Raw genomic sequence first — 27,138 nt, 5'->3', positions numbered from 1 at the left:
GATGGTGATCACCGTTATCGGTGCCCCTTATGAACTAGACCAAGCCGTCGTCAGCGGAGGACTGCGACCTTATGGCGATGTCCTCTCGTGGGACTACGAAGCGGACAAAGACTTCCCGCAACTCACGAATGGAAATAGAATTGTCAAACTGAAGATGAGAGCGCCTGTCCCGAACGTCATACTTGCCGGGAGTTTTAGGGTAAATATCCAGTACCGAGGTGTCAAGCGCCAGTGTTATAAATGCGGAGATAGTGATCATCTTGCTCGAGTGTGTACCACGGAAGACCGTCGTTGGGTCCAGAAAGCGGCTGAAGTGGCTTTGGAAGCGTACGAGAATTCCCAGACTTCGAAATCGACCGCTGATGGCACTCCAGTAGAGGAATCTCCCGAAGTACTATCGGCTAAAGACAAAATAGCCGATGAAGAGTCTATGGTTAGCAACGAGGTACAAAACAGTCTCCTTATTTCTTTCGAGGAGGAGACAAGTGAGTCAGCATCCCAGCCACCGCCAAACCAGTCAGTTCCTATCGATGAAGGAGATGAAGTTCTCGACGAGTCCAGGGCAAACCAGCACTCATCTCTGTCCTCCTTGAATGCAGCCTCACTTAGCACGTCTGAGCTCGCGCCCTTATGGGCTGACGACCCAGATCTCCCGCCCATCGAAGTCGCCCTTGGGCCTAACCGTTCCTACAGCGACACTTTGAAAAATAAGACACCACCTACCGATAACAAAATACTTCAATCAGAGACATCGACCACGCAGATTCCTCCACGTCCAAAGATCAGTCAACTGAAGACCATACCACCTAGTACAGTACCAGGAAGAGTTCGGACCAATCCGAAGCGTCCAGGCAGTTTTTCGAGCGGCAATGCGCGTAAGAAGTAACTGCAGTTGAACTTTTTTTATTGACTTTTGATATGCCTTTGTTGTTTTTAATTTATTCAATTTTATGGGGGTTTTAAGAATTGGAACTTTTAATGTAGAGGGGTTACGTAGTCTTAAAAAACAAAAGGATATTGCGGGTTTTTTTCGTACAGTAGAACTTGATATTTTTTGCATTCAAGAGAGCCATTTGATTAGGTCTGACAATTTTAAGTTCTTAAAAAAACTTTTTAACGCAGAGGAGTTGTTTTTTAGCGAGGGCAGCAATTTCAGCCGTGGCACCGCTTTCTTTGTTAAAAAGGGATCTCTCGCTGTTTTCCGCAGTCTCCGTTTGGATAATTCCGGTCGCGTTGTTTGCGTCGACTTGGACTTTAACGCCTCCAGGATTAGAATATTAAATGTTTATTCACCGAATTCGATGGGGGATAGGACCCGTTTTTTTAATAGTTTCCATCATTACTTGGACGGCCCGTTTTCGCATCTGTTCGTTCTCGGAGATTTTAACTGTGTAGCGAACATCGACCTTGACAAGGAAGGCGGTAACCTATTCGGCGATGCGTCGGCGAAAACCCTGGAACAGAAAATGGATTCGCTTAATCTGGTCGATATCTGGAGACTTCGTAATCCGGGAGTTAAATCTTTCACCTGGGAAGCGAAGAATGTAAAATGTCGTTTAGACAGAATTTACGTGCCAGCAGACTTGGTTTCCCATGTTCTAGACTGCACTATCACCTCCCTGGGCAGTTCTTCGTCGTACGTATCGGACCATCGTGCCGTCATCCTGGAGGTCTGTATCCCGCACTCAGTTCCTAGAGGCAACAGCGTCTGGAGACTCAACGACACCGTCTTAGAAGATGCCGACTTTGTTGAGGCCCTGAATCCCAAAATCACTGATCTTATCGAAGGAGTGCAGTCCTGCGAGGACTGGGAGGAGTTCAAAGTTAAGGTCGCTGATCTCTTCCGTGAGGAGGGCAAAACCCGAGCTGCGTCTACCAGAAAAGAGGCACATTTCTTACGTTGGTCCATGTCCCTTCTAGAACGTCTACCCAAAGAAGACCAAGACACTCCCGTTGTATCTGAACTAACTGACATTAGAGGCAAACTTCACGCATTATATGAGTCTAAACTCCGGCTACAAAGATCGAAGGAACATGGTCAAGAAATAGCGTTGGAAACGAAATTTGATTCAGACTTCTACTGTCGCCAAAAGATGTCTCGTAAGAGAGAAGTACTATCGGAAATCAAAGCTGGCACGACGACTTTAACCACTCAGGACGAAATCCGGGAGGAAGTACAAAGATACTACCAAGAACTCTATGACGAAGGTGCCACGGACCAGCCCAAGCAGAACGTCTTACTACGAGATCTTCCAAAGATTCCCGAAGACAGGAAAGCTACCTTGACTGCTGAAATATCTGTCGCTGAATGTACCGCGGCCCTTAAGACTTTCTCTCGTAAAAAAGTTCCAGGACCTGATGGCCTCACGGTTTCGTTCTATTTGATGTACTGGGAAACCCTGAAACACGTAATCACTAACGTCTTCAATACTAGTATGGAGAATGGTCACTTCACGGACTCTTTTAAGTCCGGTATGATAAGTCTGTTATGCAAGGACGAAAAAATGAAGCAAGAACTCGGAGCCTGGAGGCCTCTAACGCTGCTGAATGTGGACAGGAAATTATTTGCCAAGATACTTGAAAGCCGTCTGTCCTCGGTAATGGAATCAATAATAGGTCCTACGCAAACCGCGGGAGTCAAAGGCCGTACGTTATACAGCAATTTATTCTATTTACGTAACCTGCTAGCGCATATCGACAAGAGGAATGTTCCCGCAGTCTTGGTGGCGCTGGACCTGAATAAAGCTTTCGACCGGATAGATCACAACTTCCTTTACAACGCCATGGCCAGTTTTGGAATCCCGGACAGTTTCATTCTTGCACTGAAGAACCTCTACAAGAATTCTTATAGTAAGATCTCGATAAACGGCCATTTAACCGAAAAGGTTTTTATCAAAAGGGGTGTCCGACAAGGTTGTCCCTTGTCTCCAGCACTCTTTACCATTACCATAGAAGTTCTTCTTGCCAATATCCGTAGAAGCCGAAATATTCGGGGCATCGATGGACCAGGCTTTTCCCGACAAAATGACAACAAGTCAATCAGCCACGCCGATGACATTAACTTCCTCTTGGCAGACAGCGAATCCTTGTATGAAACTATGGTAACGGTCCAGGACTTTTGCTCATCATCAGGCAGTTGCGTCAACATGGAAAAGACGAAAGCCCTCAAACTGGGCCACGGTGAAGCAATTGAATTACCGAAATCGGCGAAGATTGCCTACACAAATAAGCCATTGAAGATACTCGGAATTCACTTCTGTAGCAATGGACTTTCCCCGTTAAATGAAGAGATTTTTCTTGGTCGTTTCCGAGAGGCTCTACGTTCCTGGGAAAAAGTTGACCTATCCCTCCTAGGGAAGGCTCAAGTAATTCGTCAAATCGCAGTTCCATCTTTAACGTATGGTGTCCCACTGATTTCCTTCGCCAAAGATGATATTGCTAAGCTCACGGCTCTCATGTTCAAATTCATGTGGACGAATAAAACTGAGTGGGTATCTCGCAACACATTGTATTTGCCAGCTAAAGAAGGCGGTCTTGGGGTCCCGAACCTGCAAAACGAAATCCTGGCGTTATCTTACACGAGGAACGCACGTTGTTTATCTACTCCCTTTCATCCCGTCAACGTCACCGTGAATTACCTTCTATCAAGTACTCTCGTTACTGTATTTGGCCTGTCTTGGGACAAACGCGTGCCTCATGCTGGAGAAACCCATCAGTCTTACAAAGACTTCACCAGGCTAACGAGAGAATTTAAGAACAAAGACAAGAATTTCGACTGGAAAAAGTCCTCCAACAAACAGATTGGCGCCCTTCTACGAAAAGAAGTAGAAATCAAAGTGGTCCGGGATCAACCCAAAATGAACTGGAAATCAATTTTCTGGGAGGCCTCCAATCGGGCGATTGAGTCGTCAAGAAGAGATCTCCTCTGGAAAACTGTCCATCGGATCTTGCCAGTAAGGTTTTACCTTCAACAGCATAACATGTCTGACTCCTGGAAGTGTCCATTATGTCCGGCTCCTGAAACCATTATTCACGCGCTGTTTGACTGCACCAACGTCCAACGCATGTGGCAACACTTTCGATACTTTTTCCGGTTGCCTTTCATCTCCGCAAGCGCTGCCGTCTTTCAACAGACGGTCCCAGTCGTCACTCCTCTCCGTTACGTTTTCCGAATTATCGCGTCAGAATTGCGGTTCCAAGCATGGGATGCTCGAAATTCAAAAGTATATGGGAAGAAGGACGTTTCAACGTTCCTTATGCTGGCAAAAGCAAGATCGAGGATTATATTACGGGCCAGGGCTGATCTTCAACAGTTGAAGAAACCTGATTTCCTTGATAAGTGGTGCCGCGCTGAGTTGCCAATAGTTCGAGTTATTGGGGTCGAAAACCTAGATCTTTTATTCTAATCAAATTTATACTGTATGGAAAATTTTATCATTATCAGAGTAATTGCATTTTAAGAACTATATTTTTGTCTGTTTAAAATTGAATGTATGATTAACTTGTAATATATTTTAAGTTATTAAGTTAGGGCTTTTTTACAAATCAATTTTTTTTTGTTTTGTAAATAATTTAATACACAATAAAAGCCTTTTACTAAAAAAGTGAGTGTGTTTTTTAATAGTTTTTATTAGTTTTTCGCGCAGTCGGTTGTTTTCGAATCATGGCGCCGTCCTCAGGGCGGTTGAAACGTCCGCTCTCTCTGAAACTAGATGTAGGAGGTGATAATCTGAAATACCTTGATGTTGCCAAAGCCTTCTTCGATGAGTTTGGTCCGGCTTCAATTATTTGTTGTCAGCCCAAGGGTCGTGGAGTGTACCATGTCACTTGTGCGTCAAAGGAAGAATATGAAAAGATCTTTGTTTCTGGTGCCATTAAAATTGGTCAAGCTACGTTCCAAGTATCTCCCGTTGACTCCGATGAGCTGATGATCACCGTCGTTGGCGCCCCTTATGAACTGGATCCTGCTGTCATCAGTGGTGGATTACGACCATACGGCGATGTCCTGTCATGGGAGTATGAAGCCGACAAAGAGTACCCGCTTCTTACAAACGGAAACAGACTTATTAAATTGAAAGTAAGATCACCTGTACCAAATGTCATCTTAGCCGGTAGCTACCGAGTCAACATCCAGTATCGTGGCGTCAAGCGCCAGTGTTACAAGTGTGGAGATTGCGACCACCTGGCCAGAGAATGTACTTCACAAGATCGTCGATGGGTACAAAAAGCCGCTGATCGTGCGATAGAGGAGTACGAAAAAACGCAGAAACCTATGGAGCAGAAACCAGTTGATGACACTCCGATAGTTAATCCGGTTGTTCTTATGTCGTTCGAACAAGAGTCCCACGAAAACATGGAATCGATGTCCAAACCTGAAGATGCAGAATCTAGCCCTTCTCACTCAGCGAGAGATGAAGTGGCCGAAGTTCCCAGAACCAGCTATCCCAGTCCTACTGTCTCCAAGCAGCCAAACCCACTATCCCCGAGCCACTCGAATTTCCCACCTTTGTGGGCTGAAGATCCAGAACTTGCATCCCCAAAAGAACCTACTGAACGTACCTTTAGCGAGTCCATAAAAAATACGACTACTCCTACCGTCAAGAAAGTTTCCTCGGCACCGTCTTTCACCACACTGAAATCCAAATATCCTAAGAACAGTTCCAGCAGCTCAGCTCCTGAAAGAACCAGGACTGCTCCTAAACGCCCTGGTACCTTTTCGGGTGGAATTCCTCGCAAGAAGTAACCAGTATAATTAGTTTTTTTATTGACTTTTAGTAATAAATTGTAGCTTTTAATATATATTTTTATGAGTGTTTTAAAAATAGGGACTTTAAATGTAGAGGGTTTACGTAATTTAAAAAAACAAAAAGATATTGCCGCGTTCTTCCGTGCTGAAGAAATAGACATTTTATGTATTCAAGAAAGTCACTTAGTTAGATCTGATAACTTTAATTACCTTAAGAAATTATTTAAAGCGCAGGATATATTTTATAGCGTAGGGAGTAACTTCAGTCGTGGCACCACTATCTTCGTTAGACAGGGCGCTCGCACTCAGTTTCGCAGTCTCCGGTTGGACACGTCGGGGCGTGTAGTGTGTGTGGATCTAGACTATAATGATTCTCGACTCCGTATATTATCCATTTACGCTCCTAATAGGATGGGTGAAAGGTCACTACTCTTCAATAGCTTGCACCAGTACGTCGATGGCCCGTTCTCTTATTTGCTTGTACTCGGAGACTTCAACTGCGTTTCGAATTTGAACCTGGACAAGGAAGGCGGCAACGTTCTCGTTGACGCTTCGGCCAAAAATTTGGAGCGGAAAATGGAATCACTCAACCTAGTTGACATCTGGCGGCTTCGCAATCCTGGAGTCCGCACTTTCACCTGGGAAGCAAAAAATGTAAAATGTCGCTTAGACCGTATCTATTTACCATCCCAGCTTGTTACCAGCGTCCGTTCCTGCACCATTACTCCCCTAGGCAGTACAGCCTCGTACGTCACCGATCACCAGGCTGTTATCTTAGAGGTGGAAGTTCCGCTAGCCACTCCCAGAGGTAAAGGCATTTGGAGGCTTAATGATTCTGTTTTGGAGGACTCAGATTTTGTTGCGGATGTGAAACCGGAAATTCAAAATTTGGCCGAAGCCGTCCACTCTTGCGACGACTGGGAGACTTGCAAAACGAAATTCGCCGATCTTTTTCGGAAATTAGGGAAATCCCGAGCAGCGTCATCTAGAAAAAGGGTCCACTTTCTTAGATGGTCTCTGTCTTTGTTGGATCGTCTCCCGAAGGACGCAAGAGACATAGAAGTAATAACCGAAATCTCCAACATACGGAGCAAACTCCATGAAGAGTATGAATCCAAGCTAAGATTCCAGAGGGCGAAAGAACATGGTCAAGAAATTGCCATGGAAATGAAATTCGACTCCGACTTCTACTGCCGTCAAGCGATGAATCGGAAGAAAGTAGCGCTGTCGGAGATTGTTACGGGTACGAGAACCATTACTGACCAGGAGGAAATTCAAGAGGAAGTTAGGAGATTTTACCAAGATCTGTACAAGAAGAGCGCCACTGACAGTTCCAGACTAACCTCCTTATTTAAAGATCTCCCTCAGGTTCCTGACAACATGAAAGATTCACTCAATGCTAGAATCACTGTCACCGAATGCACTAAAGCACTGAGGACCTTCTCGCGCCGAAAAGCTCCAGGGCCTGATGGACTGACGGTGGGATTCTATCGTACCTTTTGGCAAGAACTAAAACAAATAATAGTCAACGTTTTCAACGAAAGCCTAGAAAATGGTCAGTTCACCGACTCCTTCCAGTTTGGCATGATCAGCCTTCTGTGCAAGGACGAAGAGAAAAAGGAAGAACTTGGAGCTTGGAGGCCGCTCACGCTTCTTAACCTTGACAGGAAGTTATTTGCCAAGATCCTCGAGATGCGGATAGCAACGGTTATGGACCAAATAATCGGTCCCACGCAAACAGCGGGAGTCAAGGGAAGATCTCTGTACAACAACCTTCTGTACTTACGTGATACCTTGGTTCATACCACGGAAAGAAATGGTTCTGGTCTGTTGCTCGCGGTGGATTTGAATAAAGCCTTCGATCGTGTGGACCAGGACTTCCTCTTCGCCGCTATGGAGGCTTTCGGCATTCCGAAGGCTTTTATTAAGGCAATCCAAAGTCTGTACAAAAACTCGTACAGTAGAGTAATGGTTAATGGTCACCTATCGAGAAAGGTTTTCATAGAGAGAGGAGTTCGTCAAGGCTGTCCTCTATCACCGGTCCTTTTCACTATCGTTATAGAAGTTCTTCTGCACAATGTCCGCCAAAATCCCATGATCCGGGGTCTAAAAGGTCCAGGGTCCACACAAGTTGAGAACCAAAAATCTCTCAGTCATGCCGATGACATCAATTTCCTTTTGGAAGACACCGAGTCTCTAAGCCAAACCATGGCTCTGGCGCATTCTTTCTGTTCAGCATCAGGAAGCCGAATCAACCTAGAGAAGACAAAGGCTCTGGAACTCGGTCGCGCAGGAATCTACGAAATACCAAAGTCCTTAAATATTAATTTTTCGGACAAGCCTCTAAAGATTCTCGGCATCCTTTTCACCAGCAGTGGATCATCCGAAAAAAACGAAGACATCTTTCTGAATCGGTTCCATGAGGTTCTTCGGTCTTGGGGAAAAACTCAGCTGTCCTTCCTCGGTAAAACGCAAGTTTTGCGTCAGATTGGTGTGCCAGCTTTGACGTACGGCGTGCCCTTGGTTTCCTTCTCGCACTTGAACATCAACAGAATCACGAGCCTCATGTTCACCTTTATCTGGTCTGAAAAACCAGAATGGGTTTCGAGAGACACCGTTTACCAGACGCCGAAAGAAGGAGGCCTCGGTGCTCCTAATTTGAGGAATGAAATCTCGGCACTTTCATTCACAAGAAATGCGCGCGCGTTACAAGCCTCCGACCACCCAATCCACGATTCCTCGATCTATTTCCTGTCAAGTACAGTCAGCACCTTGTTCCGCCTTCCTTGGGACAGTCACCGCCTACACGCCGGAGAAGTACACCATCTGTACGAGGCCTTCGTCGAGCAGGTCAAGAAGTTAAAAACAAGAGACACTTGCTTTGATTGGACATCAGCGACAAACAAGCAAATACGCGATGCTCTCAGAAACAAAACGGAAGTGAGAGTAGTAAAGGAGTCACCGAATGTAAAATGGGAAGCGGTGTTTTGGGAGGCTGCTAATCGGTCAATAGAACCAACTCGAAGAGATCTTTTTTGGAAAACAGCCCATCATGTTTTGCCCGTTCGTTTCTTTCTGAAAAATCATGGTATGGCAACCTCTTGGACTTGCCCTTTTTGCACGTCTCCCGAAACGGTGACACACGTGCTCTTCGATTGCGCCCATGTTTACCCCATTTGGCAACATCTCCGACGTTTTTTCAATCTGCGTTTCCTCTCGGCCAAAGCAGCGGTCTATCAAGAAATCATCCCAGTTCCAGCCCATTTGCGCTACGCCTTCCGTATCATAGCAGCGGAGCTCCGTTTTCAAGCGTGGGATTCGAGGAACGCAAAAGTCTACTCGCAAAAGGATGTGCCCGTAGTTCTTATGTTGGCAAAAGCTCGTTCGAGGATTCTCCTGAGGGCAAGATCTGACCACCAGCAATTAGATCGTCCTGACTTCGTTGATAAGTGGTGCCACGGCGAATTCCCCATTGTTCAGGTTTTAAATGAAGAGTTGCATCTCGCTTTTTAAATATTACGCTATTTTGAGTACGCTATTTTGAGTACGTTTATAAGAAATTTTCAAATTTTAAATAAGTTCCGAGTCATTTTAAAATCATGCTCTTGTCATTTGTAAATATTTTTTGATTTAATATTTTAAATGTTTTTTGTTGTATTCCTTTTGAAAATTTGAGAAGGCTTTGTACAATTAATTAATTATTTATTTTTAATTGTACTAATTTAATAAACAATAAAAGCCTTTTACTAAAGATTACCGTGGGGAGGAGCAATATTATGAGCCTTTAAGCTATTTTTGAATACTCTACCTTGTGGTAGAGTTCGCTTTGAATCTAAAAATAAACACCCACATCGCAAAACACCTGTGTGAAAACCTTTAAAGTTTCAATGTTTCGACGTTTAAATTTCACGAATGACTATAACGCCGCCAGCTACGGCGGGGTTTTATTGAAATGGCATCAAAAAATTTCGAACGATTAAATGATAATTTTGGTCATGGTCATGGTCATGGTCAGCAGTTAAGCGAAGGAAAAAAAAGAAAATTGCAGACGATTCCTTTAACAATTACATGTTGAGTTAATAACAAAATTTCTTTTTTTAACACCTTCTTACAAGAACGGTAATTTGTGCGTTTCTCATGATAAAGTAATGTAATTAAAATCTTCGCTTTATTACTTGTAATTCATACAAATAAAATATAGTGTAACATGGTTTGATACAATAATCATTTTACTTATAGTAGCCACGATATATTATGCTCTAGCTTCTCCTCAATCGCTTTAATCTTTCGCCTTTTACTAAAGATTACCGTGGGGAGGAGCAATATTATGAGCCTTTAAGCTATTTTTGAATACTCTACCTTGTGGTAGAGTTCGCTTTGAATCTAAAAATAAACACCCACATCGCAAAACACCTGTGTGAAAACCTTTAAAGTTTCAATGTTTCGACGTTTAAATTTCACGAATGACTATAACGCCGCCAGCTACGGCGGGGTTTTATTGAAATGGCATCAAAAAATTTCGAACGATTAAATGATAATTTTGGTCATGGTCATGGTCATGGTCAGCAGTTAAGCGAAGGAAAAAAAAGAAAATTGCAGACGATTCCTTTAACAATTACATGTTGAGTTAATAACAAAATTTCTTTTTTTAACACCTTCTTACAAGAACGGTAATTTGTGCGTTTCTCATGATAAAGTAATGTAATTAAAATCTTCGCTTTATTACTTGTAATTCATACAAATAAAATATAGTGTAACATGGTTTGATACAATAATCATTTTACTTATAGTAGCCACGATATATTATGCTCTAGCTTCTCCTCAATCGCTTTAATCTTTCGCCTTTTACTAAAGATTACCGTGGGGAGGAGCAATATTATGAGCCTTTAAGCTATTTTTGAATACTCTACCTTGTGGTAGAGTTCGCTTTGAATCTAAAAATAAACACCCACATCGCAAAACACCTGTGTGAAAACCTTTAAAGTTTCAATGTTTCGACGTTTAAATTTCACGAATGACTATAACGCCGCCAGCTACGGCGGGGTTTTATTGAAATGGCATCAAAAAATTTCGAACGATTAAATGATAATTTTGGTCATGGTCATGGTCATGGTCAGCAGTTAAGCGAAGGAAAAAAAAGAAAATTGCAGACGATTCCTTTAACAATTACATGTTGAGTTAATAACAAAATTTCTTTTTTTAACACCTTCTTACAAGAACGGTAATTTGTGCGTTTCTCATGATAAAGTAATGTAATTAAAATCTTCGCTTTATTACTTGTAATTCATACAAATAAAATATAGTGTAACATGGTTTGATACAATAATCATTTTACTTATAGTAGCCACGATATATTATGCTCTAGCTTCTCCTCAATCGCTTTAATCTTTCGCCTTTTACTAAAGATTACCGTGGGGAGGAGCAATATTATGAGCCTTTAAGCTATTTTTGAATACTCTACCTTGTGGTAGAGTTCGCTTTGAATCTAAAAATAAACACCCACATCGCAAAACACCTGTGTGAAAACCTTTAAAGTTTCAATGTTTCGACGTTTAAATTTCACGAATGACTATAACGCCGCCAGCTACGGCGGGGTTTTATTGAAATGGCATCAAAAAATTTCGAACGATTAAATGATAATTTTGGTCATGGTCATGGTCATGGTCAGCAGTTAAGCGAAGGAAAAAAAAGAAAATTGCAGACGATTCCTTTAACAATTACATGTTGAGTTAATAACAAAATTTCTTTTTTTAACACCTTCTTACAAGAACGGTAATTTGTGCGTTTCTCATGATAAAGTAATGTAATTAAAATCTTCGCTTTATTACTTGTAATTCATACAAATAAAATATAGTGTAACATGGTTTGATACAATAATCATTTTACTTATAGTAGCCACGATATATTATGCTCTAGCTTCTCCTCAATCGCTTTAATCTTTCGCCTTTTACTAAAGATTACCGTGGGGAGGAGCAATATTATGAGCCTTTAAGCTATTTTTGAATACTCTACCTTGTGGTAGAGTTCGCTTTGAATCTAAAAATAAACACCCACATCGCAAAACACCTGTGTGAAAACCTTTAAAGTTTCAATGTTTCGACGTTTAAATTTCACGAATGACTATAACGCCGCCAGCTACGGCGGGGTTTTATTGAAATGGCATCAAAAAATTTCGAACGATTAAATGATAATTTTGGTCATGGTCATGGTCATGGTCAGCAGTTAAGCGAAGGAAAAAAAAGAAAATTGCAGACGATTCCTTTAACAATTACATGTTGAGTTAATAACAAAATTTCTTTTTTTAACACCTTCTTACAAGAACGGTAATTTGTGCGTTTCTCATGATAAAGTAATGTAATTAAAATCTTCGCTTTATTACTTGTAATTCATACAAATAAAATATAGTGTAACATGGTTTGATACAATAATCATTTTACTTATAGTAGCCACGATATATTATGCTCTAGCTTCTCCTCAATCGCTTTAATCTTTCGCCTTTTACTAAAGATTACCGTGGGGAGGAGCAATATTATGAGCCTTTAAGCTATTTTTGAATACTCTACCTTGTGGTAGAGTTCGCTTTGAATCTAAAAATAAACACCCACATCGCAAAACACCTGTGTGAAAACCTTTAAAGTTTCAATGTTTCGACGTTTAAATTTCACGAATGACTATAACGCCGCCAGCTACGGCGGGGTTTTATTGAAATGGCATCAAAAAATTTCGAACGATTAAATGATAATTTTGGTCATGGTCATGGTCATGGTCAGCAGTTAAGCGAAGGAAAAAAAAGAAAATTGCAGACGATTCCTTTAACAATTACATGTTGAGTTAATAACAAAATTTCTTTTTTTAACACCTTCTTACAAGAACGGTAATTTGTGCGTTTCTCATGATAAAGTAATGTAATTAAAATCTTCGCTTTATTACTTGTAATTCATACAAATAAAATATAGTGTAACATGGTTTGATACAATAATCATTTTACTTATAGTAGCCACGATATATTATGCTCTAGCTTCTCCTCAATCGCTTTAATCTTTCGCCTTTTACTAAAGATTACCGTGGGGAGGAGCAATATTATGAGCCTTTAAGCTATTTTTGAATACTCTACCTTGTGGTAGAGTTCGCTTTGAATCTAAAAATAAACACCCACATCGCAAAACACCTGTGTGAAAACCTTTAAAGTTTCAATGTTTCGACGTTTAAATTTCACGAATGACTATAACGCCGCCAGCTACGGCGGGGTTTTATTGAAATGGCATCAAAAAATTTCGAACGATTAAATGATAATTTTGGTCATGGTCATGGTCATGGTCAGCAGTTAAGCGAAGGAAAAAAAAGAAAATTGCAGACGATTCCTTTAACAATTACATGTTGAGTTAATAACAAAATTTCTTTTTTTAACACCTTCTTACAAGAACGGTAATTTGTGCGTTTCTCATGATAAAGTAATGTAATTAAAATCTTCGCTTTATTACTTGTAATTCATACAAATAAAATATAGTGTAACATGGTTTGATACAATAATCATTTTACTTATAGTAGCCACGATATATTATGCTCTAGCTTCTCCTCAATCGCTTTAATCTTTCGCCTTTTACTAAAGATTACCGTGGGGAGGAGCAATATTATGAGCCTTTAAGCTATTTTTGAATACTCTACCTTGTGGTAGAGTTCGCTTTGAATCTAAAAATAAACACCCACATCGCAAAACACCTGTGTGAAAACCTTTAAAGTTTCAATGTTTCGACGTTTAAATTTCACGAATGACTATAACGCCGCCAGCTACGGCGGGGTTTTATTGAAATGGCATCAAAAAATTTCGAACGATTAAATGATAATTTTGGTCATGGTCATGGTCATGGTCAGCAGTTAAGCGAAGGAAAAAAAAGAAAATTGCAGACGATTCCTTTAACAATTACATGTTGAGTTAATAACAAAATTTCTTTTTTTAACACCTTCTTACAAGAACGGTAATTTGTGCGTTTCTCATGATAAAGTAATGTAATTAAAATCTTCGCTTTATTACTTGTAATTCATACAAATAAAATATAGTGTAACATGGTTTGATACAATAATCATTTTACTTATAGTAGCCACGATATATTATGCTCTAGCTTCTCCTCAATCGCTTTAATCTTTCGCCTTTTATTAAAGATTACCGTGGGGAGGAGCAATATTATGAGCCTTTAAGCTATTTTTGAATACTCTACCTTGTGGTAGAGTTCGCTTTGAATCTAAAAATAAACACCCACATCGCAAAACACCTGTGTGAAAACCTTAAAGTTTCAATGTTTCGACGTTTAAATTTCACGAATGACTATAACGCCGCCAGCTACGGCGGGGTTTTATTGAAATGGCATCAAAAAATTTCGAACGATTAAATGATAATTTTGGTCATGGTCATGGTCATGGTCAGCAGTTAAGCGAAGGAAAAAAAAGAAAATTGCAGACGATTCCTTTAACAATTACATGTTGAGTTAATAACAAAATTTCTTTTTTTAACACCTTCTTACAAGAACGGTAATTTGTGCGTTTCTCATGATAAAGTAATGTAATTAAAATCTTCGCTTTATTACTTGTAATTCATACAAATAAAATATAGTGTAACATGGTTTGATACAATAATCATTTTACTTATAGTAGCCACGATATATTATGCTCTAGCTTCTCCTCAATCGCTTTAATCTTTCGCCTTTTACTAAAGATTACCGTGGGGAGGAGCAATATTATGAGCCTTTAAGCTATTTTTGAATACTCTACCTTGTGGTAGAGTTCGCTTTGAATCTAAAAATAAACACCCACATCGCAAAACACCTGTGTGAAAACCTTTAAAGTTTCAATGTTTCGACGTTTAAATTTCACGAATGACTATAACGCCGCCAGCTACGGCGGGGTTTTATTGAAATGGCATCAAAAAATTTCGAACGATTAAATGATAATTTTGGTCATGGTCATGGTCATGGTCAGCAGTTAAGCGAAGGAAAAAAAAGAAAATTGCAGACGATTCCTTTAACAATTACATGTTGAGTTAATAACAAAATTTCTTTTTTTAACACCTTCTTACAAGAACGGTAATTTGTGCGTTTCTCATGATAAAGTAATGTAATTAAAATCTTCGCTTTATTACTTGTAATTCATACAAATAAAATATAGTGTAACATGGTTTGATACAATAATCATTTTACTTATAGTAGCCACGATATATTATGCTCTAGCTTCTCCTCAATCGCTTTAATCTTTCGCCTTTTACTAAAGATTACCGTGGGGAGGAGCAATATTATGAGCCTTTAAGCTATTTTTGAATACTCTACCTTGTGGTAGAGTTCGCTTTGAATCTAAAAATAAACACCCACATCGCAAAACACCTGTGTGAAAACCTTTAAAGTTTCAATGTTTCGACGTTTAAATTTCACGAATGACTATAACGCCGCCAGCTACGGCGGGGTTTTATTGAAATGGCATCAAAAAATTTCGAACGATTAAATGATAATTTTGGTCATGGTCATGGTCATGGTCAGCAGTTAAGCGAAGGAAAAAAAAGAAAATTGCAGACGATTCCTTTAACAATTACATGTTGAGTTAATAACAAAATTTCTTTTTTTAACACCTTCTTACAAGAACGGTAATTTGTGCGTTTCTCATGATAAAGTAATGTAATTAAAATCTTCGCTTTATTACTTGTAATTCATACAAATAAAATATAGTGTAACATGGTTTGATACAATAATCATTTTACTTATAGTAGCCACGATATATTATGCTCTAGCTTCTCCTCAATCGCTTTAATCTTTCGCCTTTTACTAAAGATTACCGTGGGGAGGAGCAATATTATGAGCCTTTAAGCTATTTTTGAATACTCTACCTTGTGGTAGAGTTCGCTTTGAATCTAAAAATAAACACCCACATCGCAAAACACCTGTGTGAAAACCTTTAAAGTTTCAATGTTTCGACGTTTAAATTTCACGAATGACTATAACGCCGCCAGCTACGGCGGGGTTTTATTGAAATGGCATCAAAAAATTTCGAACGATTAAATGATAATTTTGGTCATGGTCATGGTCATGGTCAGCAGTTAAGCGAAGGAAAAAAAAGAAAATTGCAGACGATTCCTTTAACAATTACATGTTGAGTTAATAACAAAATTTCTTTTTTTAACACCTTCTTACAAGAACGGTAATTTGTGCGTTTCTCATGATAAAGTAATGTAATTAAAATCTTCGCTTTATTACTTGTAATTCATACAAATAAAATATAGTGTAACATGGTTTGATACAATAATCATTTTACTTATAGTAGCCACGATATATTATGCTCTAGCTTCTCCTCAATCGCTTTAATCTTTCGCCTTTTACTAAAGATTACCGTGGGGAGGAGCAATATTATGAGCCTTTAAGCTATTTTTGAATACTCTACCTTGTGGTAGAGTTCGCTTTGAATCTAAAAATAAACACCCACATCGCAAAACACCTGTGTGAAAACCTTTAAAGTTTCAATGCTTCGACGTTTAAATTTCACGAATGACTATAACGCCGCCAGCTACGGCGGGGTTTTATTGAAATGGCATCAAAAAATTTCGAACGATTAAATGATAATTTTGGTCATGGTCATGGTCATGGTCAGCAGTTAAGCGAAGGAAAAAAAAGAAAATTGCAGACGATTCCTTTAACAATTACATGTTGAGTTAATAACAAAATTTCTTTTTTTAACACCTTCTTACAAGAACGGTAATTTGTGCGTTTCTCATGATAAAGTAATGTAATTAAAATCTTCGCTTTATTACTTGTAATTCATACAAATAAAATATAGTGTAACATGGTTTGATACAATAATCATTTTACTTATAGTAGCCACGATATATTATGCTCTAGCTTCTCCTCAATCGCTTTAATCTTTCGCCTTTTACTAAAGATTACCGTGGGGAGGAGCAATATTATGAGCCTTTAAGCTATTTTTGAATACTCTACCTTGTGGTAGAGTTCGCTTTGAATCTAAAAATAAACACCCACATCGCAAAACACCTGTGTGAAAACCTTTAAAGTTTCAATGTTTCGACGTTTAAATTTCACGAATGACTATAACGCCGCCAGCTACGGCGGGGTTTTATTGAAATGGCATCAAAAAATTTCGAACGATTAAATGATAATTTTGGTCATGGTCATGGTCATGGTCAGCAGTTAAGCGAAGGAAAAAAAAGAAAATTGCAGACGATTCCTTTAACAATTACATGTTGAGTTAATAACAAAATTTCTTTTTTTAACACCTTCTTACAAGAACGGTAATTTGTGCGTTTCTCATGATAAAGTAATGTAATTAAAATCTTCGCTTTATTACTTGTAATTCATACAAATAAAATATAGTGTAACATGGTTTGATACAATAATCATTTTACTTATAGTAGCCACGATATATTATGCTCTAGCTTCTCCTCAATCGCTTTAATCTTTCGCCTTTTACTAAAGATTACCGTGGGGAGGAGCAATATTATGAGCCTTTAAGCTATTTTTGAATACTCTACCTTGTGGTAGAGTTCGCTTTGAATCTAAAAATAAACACCCACATCGCAAAACACCTGTGTGAAAACCTTTAAAGTTTCAATGTTTCGACGTTTAAATTTCACGAATGACTATAACGCCGCCAGCTACGGCGGGGTTTTATTGAAATGGCATCAAAAAATTTCGAACGATTAAATGATAATTTTGGTCATGGTCATGGTCATGGTCAGCAGTTAAGCGAAGGAAAAAAAAGAAAATTGCAGACGATTCCTTTAACAATTACATGTTGAGTTAATAACAAAATTTCTTTTTTTAACACCTTCTTACAAGAACGGTAATTTGTGCGTTTCTCATGATAAAGTAATGTAATTAAAATCTTCGCTTTATTACTTGTAATTCATACAAATAAAATATAGTGTAACATGGTTTGATACAATAATCATTTTACTTATAGTAGCCACGATATATTATGCTCTAGCTTCTCCTCAATCGCTTTAATCTTTCGCCTTTTACTAAAGATTACCGTGGGGAGGAGCAATATTATGAGCCTTTATGCTTTAATCTTTCGCCTTTTACTAAAGATTACCGTGGGGAGGAGCAATATTATGAGCCTTTAAGCTATTTTTGAATACTCTACCTTGTGGTAGAGTTCGCTTTGAATCTAAAAATAAACACCCACATCGCAAAACACCTGTGTGAAAACCTTTAAAGTTTCAATGTTTCGACGTTTAAATTTCACGAATGACTATAACGCCGCCAGCTACGGCGGGGTTTTATTGAAATGGCATCAAAAAATTTCGAACGATTAAATGATAATTTTGGTCATGGTCATGGTCATGGTCAGCAGTTAAGCGAAGGAAAAAAAAGAAAATTGCAGACGATTCCTTTAACAATTACATGTTGAGTTAATAACAAAATTTCTTTTTTTAACACCTTCTTACAAGAACGGTAATTTGTGCGTTTCTCATGATAAAGTAATGTAATTAAAATCTTCGCTTTATTACTTGTAATTCATACAAATAAAATATAGTGTAACATGGTTTGATACAATAATCATTTTACTTATAGTAGCCACGATATATTATGCTCTAGCTTCTCCTCAATCGCTTTAATCTTTCGCCTTTTACTAAAGATTACCGTGGGGAGGAGCAATATTATGAGCCTTTAAGCTATTTTTGAATACTCTACCTTGTGGTAGAGTTCGCTTTGAATCTAAAAATAAACACCCACATCGCAAAACACCTGTGTGAAAACCTTTAAAGTTTCAATGTTTCGACGTTTAAATTTCACGAATGACTATAACGCCGCCAGCTACGGCGGGGTTTTATTGAAATGGCATCAAAAAATTTCGAACGATTAAATGATAATTTTGGTCATGGTCATGGTCATGGTCAGCAGTTAAGCGAAGGAAAAAAAAGAAAATTGCAGACGATTCCTTTAACAATTACATGTTGAGTTAATAACAAAATTTCTTTTTTTAACACCTTCTTACAAGAACGGTAATTTGTGCGTTTCTCATGATAAAGTAATGTAATTAAAATCTTCGCTTTATTACTTGTAATTCATACAAATAAAATATAGTGTAACATGGTTTGATACAATAATCATTTTACTTATAGTAGCCACGATATATTATGCTCTAGCTTCTCCTCAATCGCTTTAATCTTTCGCCTTTTACTAAAGATTACCGTGGGGAGGAGCAATATTATGAGCCTTTAAGCTATTTTTGAGTACTCTACCTTGTGGTAGAGTTCGCTTTGAATCTAAAAATAAACACCCACATCGCAAAACACCTGTGTGAAAACCTTTAAAGTTTCAATGTTTCGACGTTTAAATTTCACGAATGACTATAACGCCGCCAGCTACGGCGGGGTTTTATTGAAATGGCATCAAAAAAATTCGAACGATTAAATGATAATTTTGGTCATGGTCATGGTCATGGTCAGCAGTTAAGCGAAGGAAAAAAAAGAAAATTGCAGACGATTCCTTTAACAATTACATGTTGAGTTAATAACAAAATTTCTTTTTTTAACACCTTCTTACAAGAACGGTAATTTGTGCGTTTCTCATGATAAAGTAATGTAATTAAAATCTTCGCTTTATTACTTGTAATTCATACAAATAAAATATAGTGTAACATGGTTTGATACAATAATCATTTTACTTATAGTAGCCACGATATATTATGCTCTAGCTTCTCCTCAATCGCTTTAATCTTTCGCCTTTTACTAAAGATTACCGTGGGGAGGAGCAATATTATGAGCCTTTAAGCTATTTTTGAATACTCTACCTTGTGGTAGAGTTCGCTTTGAATCTAAAAATAAACACCCACATCGCAAAACACCTGTGTGAAAACCTTTAAAGTTTCAATGTTTCGACGTTTAAATTTCACGAATGACTATAACGCCGCCAGCTACGGCGGGGTTTTATTGAAATGGCATCAAAAAATTTCGAACGATTAAATGATAATTTTGGTCATGGTCATGGTCATGGTCAGCAGTTAAGCGAAGGAAAAAAAAGAAAATTGCAGACGATTCCTTTAACAATTACATGTTGAGTTAATAACAAAATTTCTTTTTTTAACACCTTCTTACAAGAACGGTAATTTGTGCGTTTCTCATGATAAAGTAATGTAATTAAAATCTTCGCTTTATTACTTGTAATTCATACAAATAAAATATAGTGTAACATGGTTTGATACAATAATCATTTTACTTATAGTAGCCACGATATATTATGCTCTAGCTTCTCCTCAATCGCTTTAATCTTTCGCCTTTTACTAAAGATTACCGTGGGGAGGAGCAATATTATGAGCCTTTAAGCTATTTTTGAATACTCTACCTTGTGGTAGAGTTCGCTTTGAATCTAAAAATAAACACCCACATCGCAAAACACCTGTGTGAAAACCTTTAAAGTTTCAATGTTTCGACGTTTAAATTTCACGAATGACTATAACGCCGCCAGCTACGGCGGGGTTTTATTGAAATGGCATCAAAAAATTTCGAACGATTAAATGATAATTTTGGTCATGGTCATGGTCATGGTCAGCAGTTAAGCGAAGGAAAAAAAAGAAAATTGCAGACGATTCCTTTAACAATTACATGTTGAGTTAATAACAAAATTTCTTTTTTTAACACCTTCTTACAAGAACGGTAATTTGTGCGTTTCTCATGATAAAGTAATGTAATTAAAATCTTCGCTTTATTACTTGTAATTCATACAAATAAAATATAGTGTAACATGGTTTGATACAATAATCATTTTACTTATAGTAGCCACGATATATTATGCTCTAGCTTCTCCTCAATCGCTTTAATCTTTCGCCTTTTACTAAAGATTACCGTGGGGAGGAGCAATATTATGAGCCTTTAAGCTATTTTTGAATACTCTACCTTGTGGTAGAGTTCGCTTTGAATCTAAAAATAAACACCCACATCGCAAAACACCTGTGTGAAAACCTTTAAAGTTTCAATGTTTCGACGTTTAAATTTCACGAATGACTATAACGCCGCCAGCTACGGCGGGGTTTTATTGAAATGGCATCAAAAAATTTCGAACGATTAAATGATAATTTTGGTCATGGTCATGGTCATGGTCAGCAGTTAAGCGAAGGAAAAAAAAGAAAATTGCAAACGATTCCTTTAACAATTACATGTTGAGTTAATAACAAAATTTCTTTTTTTAACACCTTCTTACAAGAACGGTAATTTGTGCGTTTCTCATGATAAAGTAATGTAATTAAAATCTTCGCTTTATTACTTGTAATTCATACAAATAAAATATAGTGTAACATGGTTTGATACAATAATCATTTTACTTATAGTAGCCACGATATATTATGCTCTAGCTTCTCCTCAATCGCTTTAATCTTTCGCCTTTTACTAAAGATTACCGTGGGGAGGAGCAATATTATGAGCCTTTAAGCTATTTTTGAATACTCTACCTTGTGGTAGAGTTCGCTTTGAATCTAAAAATAAACACCCACATCGCAAAACACCTGTGTGAAAACCTTTAAAGTTTCAATGTTTCGACGTTTAAATTTCACGAATGACTATAACGCCGCCAGCTACGGCGGGGTTTTATTGAAATGGCATCAAAAAATTTCGAACGATTAAATGATAATTTTGGTCATGGTCATGGTCATGGTCAGCAGTTAAGCGAAGGAAAAAAAAGAAAATTGCAGACGATTCCTTTAACAATTACATGTTGAGTTAATAACAAAATTTCTTTTTTTAACACCTTCTTACAAGAACGGTAATTTGTGCGTTTCTCATGATAAAGTAATGTAATTAAAATCTTCGCTTTATTACTTGTAATTCATACAAATAAAATATAGTGTAACATGGTTTGATACAATAATCATTTTACTTATAGTAGCCACGATATATTATGCTCTAGCTTCTCCTCAATCGCTTTAATCTTTCGCCTTTTACTAAAGATTACCGTGGGGAGGAGCAATATTATGAGCCTTTAAGCTATTTTTGAGTACTCTACCTTGTGGTAGAGTTCGCTTTGAATCTAAAAATAAACACCCACATCGCAAAACACCTGTGTGAAAACCTTTAAAGTTTCAATGTTTCGACGTTTAAATTTCACGAATGACTATAACGCCGCCAGCTACGGCGGGGTTTTATTGAAATGGCATCAAAAAATTTCGAACGATTAAATGATAATTTTGGTCATGGTCATGGTCATGGTCAGCAGTTAAGCGAAGGAAAAAAAAGAAAATTGCAGACGATTCCTTTAACAATTACATGTTGAGTTAATAACAAAATTTCTTTTTTTAACACCTTCTTACAAGAACGGTAATTTGTGCGTTTCTCATGATAAAGTAATGTAATTAAAATCTTCGCTTTATTACTTGTAATTCATACAAATAAAATATAGTGTAACATGGTTTGATACAATAATCATTTTACTTATAGTAGCCACGATATATTATGCTCTAGCTTCTCCTCAATCGCTTTAATCTTTCGCCTTTTACTAAAGATTACCGTGGGGAGGAGCAATATTATGAGCCTTTAAGCTATTTTTGAATACTCTACCTTGTGGTAGAGTTCGCTTTGAATCTAAAAATAAACACCCACATCGCAAAACACCTGTGTGAAAACCTTTAAAGTTTCAATGTTTCGACGTTTAAATTTCACGAATGACTATAACGCCGCCAGCTACGGCGGGGTTTTATTGAAATGGCATCAAAAAATTTCGAACGATTAAATGATAATTTTGGTCATGGTCATGGTCATGGTCAGCAGTTAAGCGAAGGAAAAAAAAGAAAATTGCAGACGATTCCTTTAACAATTACATGTTGAGTTAATAACAAAATTTCTTTTTTTAACACCTTCTTACAAGAACGGTAATTTGTGCGTTTCTCATGATAAAGTAATGTAATTAAAATCTTCGCTTTATTACTTGTAATTCATACAAATAAAATATAGTGTAACATGGTTTGATACAATAATCATTTTACTTATAGTAGCCACGATATATTATGCTCTAGCTTCTCCTCAATCGCTTTAATCTTTCGCCTTTTACTAAAGATTACCGTGGGGAGGAGCAATATTATGAGCCTTTAAGCTATTTTTGAATACTCTACCTTGTGGTAGAGTTCGCTTTGAATCTAAAAATAAACACCCACATCGCAAAACACCTGTGTGAAAACCTTTAAAGTTTCAATGTTTCGACGTTTAAATTTCACGAATGACTATAACGCCGCCAGCTACGGCGGGGTTTTATTGAAATGGCATCAAAAAATTTCGAACGATTAAATGATAATTTTGGTCATGGTCATGGTCATGGTCAGCAGTTAAGCGAAGGAAAAAAAAGAAAATTGCAGACGATTCCTTTAACAATTACATGTTGAGTTAATAACAAAATTTCTTTTTTTAACACCTTCTTACAAGAACGGTAATTTGTGCGTTTCTCATGATAAAGTAATGTAATTAAAATCTTCGCTTTATTACTTGTAATTCATACAAATAAAATATAGTGTAACATGGTTTGATACAATAATCATTTTACTTATAGTAGCCACGATATATTATGCTCTAGCTTCTCCTCAATCGCTTTAATCTTTCGCCTTTTACTAAAGATTACCGTGGGGAGGAGCAATATTATGAGCCTTTAAGCTATTTTTGAATACTCTACCTTGTGGTAGAGTTCGCTTTGAATCTAAAAATAAACACCCACATCGCAAAACACCTGTGTGAAAACCTTTAAAGTTTCAATGTTTCGACGTTTAAATTTCACGAATGACTATAACGCCGCCAGCTACGGCGGGGTTTTATTGAAATGGCATCAAAAAATTTCGAACGATTAAATGATAATTTTGGTCATGGTCATGGTCATGGTCAGCAGTTAAGCGAAGGAAAAAAAAGAAAATTGCAGACGATTCCTTTAACAATTACATGTTGAGTTAATAACAAAATTTCTTTTTTTAACACCTTCTTACAAGAACGGTAATTTGTGCGTTTCTCATGATAAAGTAATGTAATTAAAATCTTCGCTTTATTACTTGTAATTCATACAAATAAAATATAGTGTAACATGGTTTGATACAATAATCATTTTACTTATAGTAGCCACGATATATTATGCTCTAGCTTCTCCTCAATCGCTTTAATCTTTCGCCTTTTACTAAAGATTACCGTGGGGAGGAGCAATATTATGAGCCTTTAAGCTATTTTTGAATACTCTACCTTGTGGTAGAGTTCGCTTTGAATCTAAAAATAAACACCCACATCGCAAAACACCTGTGTGAAAACCTTTAAAGTTTCAATGTTTCGACGTTTAAATTTCACGAATGATTATAACGCCGCCAGCTACGGCGGGGTTTTATTGAAATGGCATCAAAAAATTTCGAACGATTAAATGATAATTTTGGTCATGGTCATGGTCATGGTCAGCAGTTAAGCGAAGGAAAAAAAAGAAAATTGCAGACGATTCCTTTAACAATTACATGTTGAGTTAATAACAAAATTTCTTTTTTTAACACCTTCTTACAAGAACGGTAATTTGTGCGTTTCTCATGATAAAGTAATGTAATTAAAATCTTCGCTTTATTACTTGTAATTCATACAAATAAAATATAGTGTAACATGGTTTGATACAATAATCATTTTACTTATAGTAGCCACGATATATTATGCTCTAGCTTCTCCTCAATCGCTTTAATCTTTCGCCTTTTACTAAAGATTACCGTGGGGAGGAGCAATATTATGAGCCTTTAAGCTATTTTTGAATACTCTACCTTGTGGTAGAGTTCGCTTTGAATCTAAAAATAAACACCCACATCGCAAAACACCTGTGTGAAAACCTTTAAAGTTTCAATGTTTCGACGTTTAAATTTCACGAATGACTATAACGCCGCCAGCTACGGCGGGGTTTTATTGAAATGGCATCAAAAAATTTCGAACGATTAAATGATAATTTTGGTCATGGTCATGGTCATGGTCAGCAGTTAAGCGAAGGAAAAAAAAGAAAATTGCAGACGATTCCTTTAACAATTACATGTTGAGTTAATAACAAAATTTCTTTTTTTAACACCTTCTTACAAGAACGGTAATTTGTGCGTTTCTCATGATAAAGTAATGTAATTAAAATCTTCGCTTTATTACTTGTAATTCATACAAATAAAATATAGTGTAACATGGTTTGATACAATAATCATTTTACTTATAGTAGCCACGATATATTATGCTCTAGCTTCTCCTCAATCGCTTTAATCTTTCGCCTTTTACTAAAGATTACCGTGGGGAGGAGCAATATTATGAGCCTTTAAGCTATTTTTGAATACTCTACCTTGTGGTAGAGTTCGCTTTGAATCTAAAAATAAACACCCACATCGCAAAACACCTGTGTGAAAACCTTTAAAGTTTCAATGTTTCGACGTTTAAATTTCACGAATGACTATAACGCCGCCAGCTACGGCGGGGTTTTATTGAAATGGCATCAAAAAATTTCGAACGATTAAATGATAATTTTGGTCATGGTCATGGTCATGGTCAGCAGTTAAGCGAAGGAAAAAAAAGAAAATTGCAGACGATTCCTTTAACAATTACATGTTGAGTTAATAACAAAATTTCTTTTTTTAACACCTTCTTACAAGAACGGTAATTTGTGCGTTTCTCATGATAAAGTAATGTAATTAAAATCTTCGCTTTATTACTTGTAATTCATACAAATAAAATATAGTGTAACATGGTTTGATACAATAATCATTTTACTTATAGTAGCCACGATATATTATGCTCTAGCTTCTCCTCAATCGCTTTAATCTTTCGCCTTTTACTAAAGATTACCGTGGGGAGGAGCAATATTATGAGCCTTTAAGCTATTTTTGAATACTCTACCTTGTGGTAGAGTTCGCTTTGAATCTAAAAATAAACACCCACATCGCAAAACACCTGTGTGAAAACCTTTAAAGTTTCAATGTTTCGACGTTTAAATTTCACGAATGACTATAACGCCGCCAGCTACGGCGGGGTTTTATTGAAATGGCATCAAAAAATTTCGAACGATTAAATGATAATTTTGGTCATGGTCATGGTCATGGTCAGCAGTTAAGCGAAGGAAAAAAAAGAAAATTGCAGACGATTCCTTTAACAATTACATGTTGAGTTAATAACAAAATTTCTTTTTTTAACACCTTCTTACAAGAACGGTAATTTGTGCGTTTCTCATGATAAAGTAATGTAATTAAAATCTTCGCTTTATTACTTGTAATTCATACAAATAAAATATAGTGTAACATGGTTTGATACAATAATCATTTTACTTATAGTAGCCACGATATATTATGCTCTAGCTTCTCCTCAATCGCTTTAATCTTTCGCCTTTTACTAAAGATTACCGTGGGGAGGAGCAATATTATGAGCCTTTAAGCTATTTTTGAATACTCTACCTTGTGGTAGAGTTCGCTTTGAATCTAAAAATAAACACCCACATCGCAAAACACCTGTGTGAAAACCTTTAAAGTTTCAATGTTTCGACGTTTAAATTTCACGAATGACTATAACGCCGCCAGCTACGGCGGGGTTTTATTGAAATGGCATCAAAAAATTTCGAACGATTAAATGATAATTTTGGTCATGGTCATGGTCATGGTCAGCAGTTAAGCGAAGGAAAAAAAAGAAAATTGCAGACGATTCCTTTAACAATTACATGTTGAGTTAATAACAAAATTTCTTTTTTTAACACCTTCTTACAAGAACGGTAATTTGTGCGTTTCTCATGATAAAGTAATGTAATTAAAATCTTCGCTTTATTACTTGTAATTCATACAAATAAAATATAGTGTAACATGGTTTGATACAATAATCATTTTACTTATAGTAGCCACGATATATTATGCTCTAGCTTCTCCTCAATCGCTTTAATCTTTCGCCTTTTACTAAAGATTTCCGTGGGGAGGAGCAATATTATGAGCCTTTAAGCTATTTTTGAATACTCTACCTTGTGGTAGAGTTCGCTTTGAATCTAAAAATAAACACCCACATCGCAAAACACCTGTGTGAAAACCTTTAAAGTTTCAATGTTTCGACGTTTAAATTTCACGAATGACTATAACGCCGCCAGCTACGGCGGGGTTTTATTGAAATGGCATCAAAAAATTTCGAACGATTAAATGATAATTTTGGTCATGGTCATGGTCATGGTCAGCAGTTAAGCGAAGGAAAAAAAAGAAAATTGCAGACGATTCCTTTAACAATTACATGTTGAGTTAATAACAAAATTTCTTTTTTTAACACCTTCTTACAAGAACGGTAATTTGTGCGTTTCTCATGATAAAGTAATGTAATTAAAATCTTCGCTTTATTACTTGTAATTCATACAAATAAAATATAGTGTAACATGGTTTGATACAATAATCATTTTACTTATAGTAGCCACGAT

At 37.2% G+C, this 27,138-nt stretch overlaps 30 non-coding genes and 1 pseudogene across 30 annotated transcripts; all 31 read left to right on the top strand.

Annotated features, from left to right (window-relative positions):
- The first annotated feature begins 10,000 nt into the window (after positions 1 to 10,000).
- LOC149957993 (U5 spliceosomal RNA) lies at positions 10,001 to 10,119 on the top strand. The gene has a single exon (XR_016479003.1). It is a non-coding gene; the product is annotated as a U5 spliceosomal RNA (small nuclear RNA).
- Positions 10,120 to 10,551: 432 nt separating this feature from the next.
- Positions 10,552 to 10,670, top strand: LOC149957992 (U5 spliceosomal RNA). The gene has a single exon (XR_016479002.1). It is a non-coding gene; the product is annotated as a U5 spliceosomal RNA (small nuclear RNA).
- A 432-nt stretch (positions 10,671 to 11,102) lies between these two features.
- Positions 11,103 to 11,221, top strand: LOC149957991 (U5 spliceosomal RNA). The gene has a single exon (XR_016479001.1). It is a non-coding gene; the product is annotated as a U5 spliceosomal RNA (small nuclear RNA).
- A 432-nt stretch (positions 11,222 to 11,653) lies between these two features.
- On the top strand, positions 11,654 to 11,772 carry LOC149957990 (U5 spliceosomal RNA). The gene has a single exon (XR_016479000.1). It is a non-coding gene; the product is annotated as a U5 spliceosomal RNA (small nuclear RNA).
- Positions 11,773 to 12,204: 432 nt separating this feature from the next.
- LOC149957989 (U5 spliceosomal RNA) lies at positions 12,205 to 12,323 on the top strand. Its single transcript, XR_016478998.1, has one exon. It is a non-coding gene; the product is annotated as a U5 spliceosomal RNA (small nuclear RNA).
- A 432-nt stretch (positions 12,324 to 12,755) lies between these two features.
- LOC149957988 (U5 spliceosomal RNA) lies at positions 12,756 to 12,874 on the top strand. Its single transcript, XR_016478997.1, has one exon. It is a non-coding gene; the product is annotated as a U5 spliceosomal RNA (small nuclear RNA).
- A 432-nt stretch (positions 12,875 to 13,306) lies between these two features.
- LOC149957987 (U5 spliceosomal RNA) lies at positions 13,307 to 13,425 on the top strand. Its single transcript, XR_016478996.1, has one exon. It is a non-coding gene; the product is annotated as a U5 spliceosomal RNA (small nuclear RNA).
- Positions 13,426 to 13,857: 432 nt separating this feature from the next.
- LOC149957986 (U5 spliceosomal RNA) lies at positions 13,858 to 13,976 on the top strand. Its single transcript, XR_016479352.1, has one exon. It is a non-coding gene; the product is annotated as a U5 spliceosomal RNA (small nuclear RNA).
- Positions 13,977 to 14,407: 431 nt separating this feature from the next.
- On the top strand, positions 14,408 to 14,526 carry LOC149957985 (U5 spliceosomal RNA). The gene has a single exon (XR_016478995.1). It is a non-coding gene; the product is annotated as a U5 spliceosomal RNA (small nuclear RNA).
- Positions 14,527 to 14,958: 432 nt separating this feature from the next.
- On the top strand, positions 14,959 to 15,077 carry LOC149957984 (U5 spliceosomal RNA). The gene has a single exon (XR_016478994.1). It is a non-coding gene; the product is annotated as a U5 spliceosomal RNA (small nuclear RNA).
- A 432-nt stretch (positions 15,078 to 15,509) lies between these two features.
- LOC149957983 (U5 spliceosomal RNA) lies at positions 15,510 to 15,628 on the top strand. The gene has a single exon (XR_016478993.1). It is a non-coding gene; the product is annotated as a U5 spliceosomal RNA (small nuclear RNA).
- Positions 15,629 to 16,060: 432 nt separating this feature from the next.
- LOC149957982 (U5 spliceosomal RNA) lies at positions 16,061 to 16,179 on the top strand. Its single transcript, XR_016478992.1, has one exon. It is a non-coding gene; the product is annotated as a U5 spliceosomal RNA (small nuclear RNA).
- A 432-nt stretch (positions 16,180 to 16,611) lies between these two features.
- Positions 16,612 to 16,730, top strand: LOC149957981 (U5 spliceosomal RNA). The gene has a single exon (XR_016478991.1). It is a non-coding gene; the product is annotated as a U5 spliceosomal RNA (small nuclear RNA).
- Positions 16,731 to 17,162: 432 nt separating this feature from the next.
- On the top strand, positions 17,163 to 17,281 carry LOC149957980 (U5 spliceosomal RNA). The gene has a single exon (XR_016478990.1). It is a non-coding gene; the product is annotated as a U5 spliceosomal RNA (small nuclear RNA).
- Positions 17,282 to 17,713: 432 nt separating this feature from the next.
- LOC149957979 (U5 spliceosomal RNA) lies at positions 17,714 to 17,800 on the top strand (annotated as a pseudogene).
- Positions 17,801 to 18,327: 527 nt separating this feature from the next.
- Positions 18,328 to 18,446, top strand: LOC149957978 (U5 spliceosomal RNA). The gene has a single exon (XR_016478989.1). It is a non-coding gene; the product is annotated as a U5 spliceosomal RNA (small nuclear RNA).
- A 432-nt stretch (positions 18,447 to 18,878) lies between these two features.
- Positions 18,879 to 18,997, top strand: LOC149957977 (U5 spliceosomal RNA). The gene has a single exon (XR_016479339.1). It is a non-coding gene; the product is annotated as a U5 spliceosomal RNA (small nuclear RNA).
- A 432-nt stretch (positions 18,998 to 19,429) lies between these two features.
- LOC149957976 (U5 spliceosomal RNA) lies at positions 19,430 to 19,548 on the top strand. The gene has a single exon (XR_016478987.1). It is a non-coding gene; the product is annotated as a U5 spliceosomal RNA (small nuclear RNA).
- Positions 19,549 to 19,980: 432 nt separating this feature from the next.
- On the top strand, positions 19,981 to 20,099 carry LOC149957975 (U5 spliceosomal RNA). The gene has a single exon (XR_016478986.1). It is a non-coding gene; the product is annotated as a U5 spliceosomal RNA (small nuclear RNA).
- Positions 20,100 to 20,531: 432 nt separating this feature from the next.
- On the top strand, positions 20,532 to 20,650 carry LOC149957974 (U5 spliceosomal RNA). The gene has a single exon (XR_016478985.1). It is a non-coding gene; the product is annotated as a U5 spliceosomal RNA (small nuclear RNA).
- A 432-nt stretch (positions 20,651 to 21,082) lies between these two features.
- LOC149957973 (U5 spliceosomal RNA) lies at positions 21,083 to 21,201 on the top strand. Its single transcript, XR_016478984.1, has one exon. It is a non-coding gene; the product is annotated as a U5 spliceosomal RNA (small nuclear RNA).
- A 432-nt stretch (positions 21,202 to 21,633) lies between these two features.
- LOC149957972 (U5 spliceosomal RNA) lies at positions 21,634 to 21,752 on the top strand. The gene has a single exon (XR_016479338.1). It is a non-coding gene; the product is annotated as a U5 spliceosomal RNA (small nuclear RNA).
- Positions 21,753 to 22,184: 432 nt separating this feature from the next.
- LOC149957971 (U5 spliceosomal RNA) lies at positions 22,185 to 22,303 on the top strand. Its single transcript, XR_016478983.1, has one exon. It is a non-coding gene; the product is annotated as a U5 spliceosomal RNA (small nuclear RNA).
- Positions 22,304 to 22,735: 432 nt separating this feature from the next.
- On the top strand, positions 22,736 to 22,854 carry LOC149957970 (U5 spliceosomal RNA). The gene has a single exon (XR_016478982.1). It is a non-coding gene; the product is annotated as a U5 spliceosomal RNA (small nuclear RNA).
- Positions 22,855 to 23,286: 432 nt separating this feature from the next.
- On the top strand, positions 23,287 to 23,405 carry LOC149957969 (U5 spliceosomal RNA). Its single transcript, XR_016478981.1, has one exon. It is a non-coding gene; the product is annotated as a U5 spliceosomal RNA (small nuclear RNA).
- A 432-nt stretch (positions 23,406 to 23,837) lies between these two features.
- Positions 23,838 to 23,956, top strand: LOC149957968 (U5 spliceosomal RNA). Its single transcript, XR_016478980.1, has one exon. It is a non-coding gene; the product is annotated as a U5 spliceosomal RNA (small nuclear RNA).
- A 432-nt stretch (positions 23,957 to 24,388) lies between these two features.
- LOC149957967 (U5 spliceosomal RNA) lies at positions 24,389 to 24,507 on the top strand. The gene has a single exon (XR_016478979.1). It is a non-coding gene; the product is annotated as a U5 spliceosomal RNA (small nuclear RNA).
- Positions 24,508 to 24,939: 432 nt separating this feature from the next.
- LOC149957966 (U5 spliceosomal RNA) lies at positions 24,940 to 25,058 on the top strand. The gene has a single exon (XR_016478978.1). It is a non-coding gene; the product is annotated as a U5 spliceosomal RNA (small nuclear RNA).
- A 432-nt stretch (positions 25,059 to 25,490) lies between these two features.
- On the top strand, positions 25,491 to 25,609 carry LOC149957965 (U5 spliceosomal RNA). The gene has a single exon (XR_016478976.1). It is a non-coding gene; the product is annotated as a U5 spliceosomal RNA (small nuclear RNA).
- A 432-nt stretch (positions 25,610 to 26,041) lies between these two features.
- Positions 26,042 to 26,160, top strand: LOC149957964 (U5 spliceosomal RNA). The gene has a single exon (XR_016478975.1). It is a non-coding gene; the product is annotated as a U5 spliceosomal RNA (small nuclear RNA).
- A 432-nt stretch (positions 26,161 to 26,592) lies between these two features.
- LOC149957963 (U5 spliceosomal RNA) lies at positions 26,593 to 26,711 on the top strand. Its single transcript, XR_016479344.1, has one exon. It is a non-coding gene; the product is annotated as a U5 spliceosomal RNA (small nuclear RNA).
- The last annotated feature ends 427 nt before the right edge of the window (positions 26,712 to 27,138 follow it).

The sequence above is a fragment of the Leiobunum rupestre genome, chromosome 2 (assembly GCF_980474605.1).
Source record: "Leiobunum rupestre chromosome 2, qqLeiRupe1.1.hap1, whole genome shotgun sequence".
Classification (NCBI taxonomy): domain Eukaryota; kingdom Metazoa; phylum Arthropoda; class Arachnida; order Opiliones; family Sclerosomatidae; genus Leiobunum; species Leiobunum rupestre.
The sequence above is the reverse complement of the archived record's forward strand: the minus strand, read 5'-3'. Positions and strand labels throughout refer to the sequence as shown.